The following is a 7,287-nucleotide window of genomic DNA, read 5'->3' as shown; positions in this document are numbered from 1 at the left end:
GCATGGAGCCCAGGGCCTTATGGGCCCAAGAGCAGCACCCCACCCCCACCGGACACGAGGACCAACGCCCGGGAGGACCAGGCCGCTCCAGACGCCTCCCCGGGATGTGCCGGAACCCGCCCCCGCGCCCTAGCCACGCACCCGGAGGCCCCGGCAGCACCCCCCACCAAACCTCCCGGCCACCCCCTCCCCACCAACCCACCTGGCCACCCCCCACCCTCCTCCACCCTCCACGCAACCCACCCACTCACCTGCTCATCCACTCACCCATATTCATCCAACCCACTTTCTCAGTCGCTCACCCCGCTCAAACCCTTGGACACCTACTCACTCATTCACCTCCATCCGACCCACTCGTCCATTCCCTCACACACACTCGCTCTCTTACTCATTCTCCTCAATCTAACCCATTCATCCATCCTCTCACTCATTCACTCACTCACAGACATTCTGTGCACTTGATTCACTCGCTCATTCACGCCCTCCACCAAATTCTCTCACTCATTCCATGAGCTCAGCTCACTTGGTCGAACCAGATACGCACACACACGCACCTTTGGTTGTCAGACCTAAAAACGGTACTTCACATATACATGTAGAGGTACAGACATCACCTAGAAGGTGGGAGGATGTAAGAATTCCATCCAGCCCCCCACCTAATAGGTCTGACTGGTCGTTTGATCAGGAGTTTCCCCCTCTAGTACCAAAACCGGGCATACAGCCAGGTTTTGCAATGCGTTGACATTTCTTGTCAACGCATTGCAGCAGCAAGCAGACCTATCGACAGCCGCCTATCGACGAGCCGCCAGTGACGTCAACGCCAATGAAGAAATAGGCGTGGCTTATGGCTAGAAATACCGGGCTTGGATAAGCTAGCTTCTAGAGAGAACCGAGGTTACGTTAGTAACGAGACGATTTCAGTTATTTTTGCATGACTATAGATCTGTTTTTGTTAAAGCAAAGTCTATATAGATATAATGGGGTACCCTTTATAACTAAGTTAAAAGCATGCATCATGTTCCATATTAATATTTTGTTGAGATATATATAAAAAAATAACTCTTATAAATGTTACTCTGTTTTAAGGGTACGGGCTGATCGGGGCGTGGAAAATGTAGACATTGCACGCCTCATGTTTACAGTTCATGGCACTGGAAGGGGCAGCTTCATATCCGGCAAGAGTGTTCACAATCAACGGTCAGTCCAAAACTTCAGATAATGCTAGCTGAAAGATACCACCTCACTGCTGCCATGCAAGAACATTATTATTTGCTACAAATACAGTATATCAGCTTGCAGCAGTACTACTAATTGAGAAATGTGTGAGCTGAAAGTCCTATCTCCAGTGGAAGCTGCTGTCAGTTAAAGGATACTGAATTGCAACCTCCTTAGCATGCAAATTCAACAGCCTTTTCCTTGCTGCAAAAAAATAAGTTAGTTTTTTTGGTGGGCAATGGGTCTGGAATTACATCTGTATGTCACTTCTGTTTTGATAGTATGCAGGGACATATTCCATTAAACATTGTTTCTTCTTCTAAACAAATAAAGTAGATAAAGAAAAACACAACTATGCATTGAACAATCTGATGAATTTTCCCTGTACATTAAGTTTAAAGGTTCCTATTGAACTTCACTATTTTCCAGAATCGAGAGGCTTTGGAGAGACCTGTGGGTAGCTGTCACAAACATCTACTATGATGTTCTCCACTACCTTGAAGAAGAGGGCTTCCTCAACATCGCCAATGCTACACACCTCCTCTGTTGCCATTATGTGTTCCTGCCACGGCTGCAAGATTCCCTGGACACTTTCCGCAGTGGCTGGGACAATCCTCCAATAAGAACAGAAGGCCATATGACCCCTAATCAGCTGTGGGAGCTGGGCCGAATCCATCACCCAATTCAAGGCCCAGAAAATATGGAGGTATGTACCAAATGTACAACTTGAATGCTTTCAATAGTGTAAATCCCTACATTTGTGCTTGCAAACATTAGTTATGAAGATATTGCACGTATGTCAATACTCCCTTACCAAAGGCTGGCCTTAAAGGAATACTTTACTGATCAGCATTAAGCTTTGTATCCGTAGTATCCCGGTAGTATTTTCGAACAAAAGTGCATCGGTCCCTCATATCCCACTGCTCTGTTTTGTGTGTGGGAAAAATGCCTCCCTCCGATGATGCGGAAAAAATTCTCGTCGCAGAGGGATATGAGGAAACGACGCACGTTCGTTTGAAAATATTACAGAGATACTAGGGATACAAAGCTTAACACTAAACGGTGAAGTATTCCTTTAAGTTAATAAATATTTCGAAAAGCTGTTTACAAAAGTGTAGGTTACAGTAAGTGCCATAAAGCCATTAGGATAAATAATACTGCAAACAAGTAAGGTTTTTCTATTTTGCTTTGATAGGGTATGGATATTCCTCACATTGAGTGGGAAAACGGTGGACTTACTGCTGATGGCTACTCCAGTGTCATCGTCCCAGACACAGAAAGCCCACTGACTGATGAACAAATGGCAGCTTTAAGAGAGGTTGTTGACCCAAGAGCTGCATCCCAGTCCTTTGGCTGTGATATCAATGTTGCTGCTGTTCACTTTTGTGAGCATGTTCTATCTGAAACCTGAAAGACACACACATGCCCCCCTTGTTTCTGTTGTTTGAAACTATTTTTTCCATAGTGTGTCAGATCAGGGCAAGCTAACTACCAACATTTACAAGACATAAATGCATTTTAGGCATTTCTTGTAATTGTTTTCAGTTTTATGAACGGGCCTTTATACTGTACAGATGTGAACAACTTAATTGAACTGGCAATAAAAACTTTTTGTAAGACTGGCAGCAGCTGCTAATGTGTCTATTTGAGCAAACGCCCCACAAATTAATCAGTACATGAGTTGTAGTGACCTACCGTATATGACTCTTATTCAATCGACAAGTCATCACTTTGACAGACATCCATTGCAAAATGTGCTATTACCACTGAAGATCAAACTGACCCTGCATCACAATATACACATTTTCCTTGAATAACCGGAGGATTAAACATGCACTATTTTCATATTTAGGATGTTATGAAGTTAATCAGACTGAAAACCGTTGCTAAATTGCAGTCAAATGACCCTAAAAAGCATAGATGGGTGTTAAGATGATCAGTGTCATGTCTTTATAGAAGTTATTTGGTACCAAAGATTGGAAAAGCATGTTTGCAAAAGCAACAAAGGTTACAGTGGATTTGTTCTAGGCATTGAGCATTCACTCTGGAGACAGATGCATTTCTGCATAAGATGTTAAGCACAGTGAAATAAAACCGGCATCATATGAGTTAATCTATGAGTTTCCATCATTCTAATCTGAAACAATAAATGTCAATCACTGATGAATGTTTTTGTAATGAAAACACTGACGGATCTGTCATGAACACAATGATACATTTATTATAAGAACCTCGCAGACAAATACTGATGAAGCAATCTGAGAAAAGCAGTGGCAGCAAAATATACTTCATCCAAATATTTCTGTGCTTAACTGCATTTGTACGTAACTAAAATACCACTTAACTTTCCTTAAAACTTTTTTTAAAAGGACATTAACTTTGAAGTTGCTACATTGCATGCCAATAATATAATTGTCCATCAAAAAACATAATGAACTTTGTATTCGTAATTTAGCATATTAATATGCAATCATTTAAACATTTAACATTAGCGTTATTCAGTAACAGTAACGTTATTCACCACTGCTTTGTCCCTACACAAGACCAAATCCTGTTTGGTAAGTGCCAATACAAGCCAGGATGTCATTTTTAAAGGATGCATAGTCCTTGTAATGTCCTGGGATTCGCAGGGTCTCAAAACAGGTGGAGGCTGTTGGGAAGCTGCCTTTAACCACCTCAATGGATAGGTTATTCCTTGGCATAATCTCCCACCCTGTCCAGAATTTCAACAGGTCAGTCAATTCATCAGGTGATGCTGTGGATTAAACAAAATTGATCAAATGATAGGTTGCTACAAATAATGGAAAATAATTTAGAAAATTAAAATAATGTTTAGTATTCAAATGTATCATAGTAGCTCTGTTATGTAACAAATAAAGCAGTTTCTACAACATATACCCTGGTGAAATGTCAAAAAGGTATGAAAAAACACTATTAATAAAGCTGTGTGTGAAGAGTGTGCGGTTATCTACTCTTCCTGTCCTATATACATAGTCTTAATAATAACCTTAATAATGAATTGAACAATTTCTATAGCTAACTGTTTAAAAAGTAACCTGCCACTTTTGAACTCTGTACACATACCATTTCAATGAAGTGGCGAAGATAACCTGATATGCGGTATTTTGTGTCAAGTGAATAATCGTCGTCATCATGAGGCCAGGTGATGTGCTGCAGGATTATCTACATTGACAATAAAACAACATGACTTTAATAATCTTACAACTTTATCATGGATTCTATCTATATAATATATACACACAAATAATATTGAATTGTAAAAAGTTACAATCCACTGCTCTCTCCTGTGGAACAAGCTGGGCCACTGTGTCAGGTGGTTTGGTCAGCAATGTCCACATTGGTGTCTCTTTAAGACCACGCCTGAATTGTTTGATTTGTCGTGTGACACGTCCAATTACCTGTTAATGACATTACCGGACAGAAGGTGAAACAAGTCATTTTTTATTATTATCCCAAAGCAAGTTCTGAGGATGACTTTTGCCAATATGTGACAGTTTCTTTAAATTTCACACACAGCATGGATCAACATCTTCTCAAAAAGCCATCTTCGGTTATTTCCAGTAAGGCCAGGGAGATCCCAAGCGTAGGCCAACTCCTGGACACTTGCTTTGTCCTTGTCTGAGAGTTCAGATTCCCCTTCAAGCTTTAAGACAGAGAGGGAAGCGAAAGGCAAGGAAGTTTATCTATATAGCACTATTTAAATTGCTTTACATACAACATTAAAAAGCAGTTTAAAATTAAGAAGAATATTAAAAAAAGCTAAAATAGCACGGTCTTCACCTCCTCTGCCATTTTCCCATAAAATATTAGAGCCCACTGAAAAAAAAAAAATTGGCCAAGGGGGTGAAGACTTTCTTGCTTGATTGTATATAACAGGGAAGAAATAATGAGGTTAGATTAAAAAAAAACATACAAGCCTGATTGTTTCACGGATGTCTAGGTCTGGACAGTCCTCTGGTGTTACTGTTGCAGTTTCCGGGCTTCCTCCAAACAGGACATGCACAACAGCAGGGCTAAGCCCTGACAGGCATGGTCCTCCATGAACAAAGGATTGCCCCACCATTCTGCCTGACATGACGAACATGTCACTTTCCACGAGAAAGTGAGAGGCTGAGGGCACTAAATGGCCTGGCTGTCCATCAAAGAGATGTGTAACAGCAGTGTTTGCTGTTTAAGAAATTTACAAATTTAGACAAAAATTCCAAATACGACATACTCTGCATTTTGAGATAGGAATTTTGGGTTTTCATGAGCTGTATGCCAAAATCATCAATATTAAAACAATAAAAGGCTTGAACTACTTCAGTTGTGTTGTAATGAATCTAAAATATATGAAAGTCTAATGTTTATCAGTACATTACAGAAAATAATGAACTTTATCACAATATGCTAATTGTTTGAGAAGGACCTGTATTCTGTAAACTTTATAAGTACCAGGTTACAGCAAAAAAAGATATAAAAACACAACAGAATTACAATGTTTAAAAGAAAAAATGTTTAAAAACGAGACTTTAATAACATAATATTTGCTAATGACAAGTCAGCTTACACATAGCTATAGTCAACATACCAAAGTTGAAGCAAGTTTAGCTTGTTCATGCAAGTTGAGAGGAAAAAGCGACTCGCACCCTCTCCAATGGCTGCATCACCTGTAACACAATGGAGGATTTGATATAGTAAAAGGGAAAAGCAATACTTAATGGATGCTGACCTGTTGAAATGAAGGATGACTGTACTAGAACATCAGTCTTGATTAGATGCATTTTAGCTGATTTGAAATCAGAATTAAAAAATTAATCGGGTAGGACTAATTAACAGAATTCTTCATGGTCACAGTACAACTAGCACAAATATACTGTACATCAATGGAATCTGCTTACCTCATCATGTGTTGTGCTCTCATCTAAATAAACAGTCCTGCCTGCAAGTGGACTAGTTGGTCTTGTTCTTTTGGGGTTTTTTCATATTGTTTTGGCAAAAGGTGGAAAGCAACTTCTACTGGTTTAGGCCTTTTAGCAGGAACAAGATTCACCGCCGGAAAACGCCTCTTCCCTTTTCCCGAGAGGGGGTTCGATCTTCAACTGGCTGGCAGGTCATGTGACCCGCCTGGCTGGCAGCATGAACACTATTTACAGATAAAAACACTTCAAACGGTTATTCCACACAGTATCCAGCAACAAAGGAATCTGTGGAACCCCTCTGTCTTTCTGAGAATTCTGAATATTCAGTGTGTATTGTATATTTATGTGTATCCAAAGCAAGTTACAAATTAGGACAATAGAAGCACAATATGAACAATATGTAAGTGCTATAATATTTAAGTCAGCTAGCCTAATTCATTTTTTTATGTAAATAATTAATATAAATTGCATTTAAGTACAATTTAAAATTGTACCTTACCTAGAATAACAAATTGGATAATTCTGGTTTAGCTAACAATTCGTTGCTCAATTTCTCAACTGTTTTGATTGTGCTATGTATATTTCCCATTTGACAAAATTCAATAATGCTCCACTTACCAGTTGATGGCGTCGAAAGTGAGCTCTGTTTCACGCTCCGTGGGATTAAAATTGATGAGGAAAGTCGTATTGTGGCTGTTTCAAAGCAAGTGGGCCGATTGTCGCTCCACAGAATCGGGCCGTATGCAGTATAGATATTGTATTAGTTCATCCACAGATCAAGCCATCTGCATGCATGTTTATGTAGCCTACTTTTTTATCGTTTTGTTGTTTCTGTAATATTATTTTAATTAGGTTATGTTATTTTATTTAATATTTATTTCATCATGATTGTATCATTATCATGAAAAATCAACTGGGCAAATATCTAGGTAAGAAATGGACAGTACAAATAAAATGTATTATTAGGTCATTTTTTATTGTTATTATCATCATCATCATCATCAATAATTAGCACAGCTTGTTTGCACCAAACAAGACATCATTACTCGCATTACTTGAGCCGTAATAGGGCCAGATACAATGCAATGTAGTTAGTCCGCTGACACTGATGAAAAGACTTTGAGAAGCCCTGCCATACCCTAACATGTCC

Source organism: Barbus barbus (assembly GCF_936440315.1).
Source record: "Barbus barbus genome assembly, chromosome: 42".
Lineage (NCBI taxonomy): Eukaryota > Metazoa > Chordata > Actinopteri > Cypriniformes > Cyprinidae > Barbus > Barbus barbus.
Note: the sequence above shows the minus strand (reverse complement) of the source record.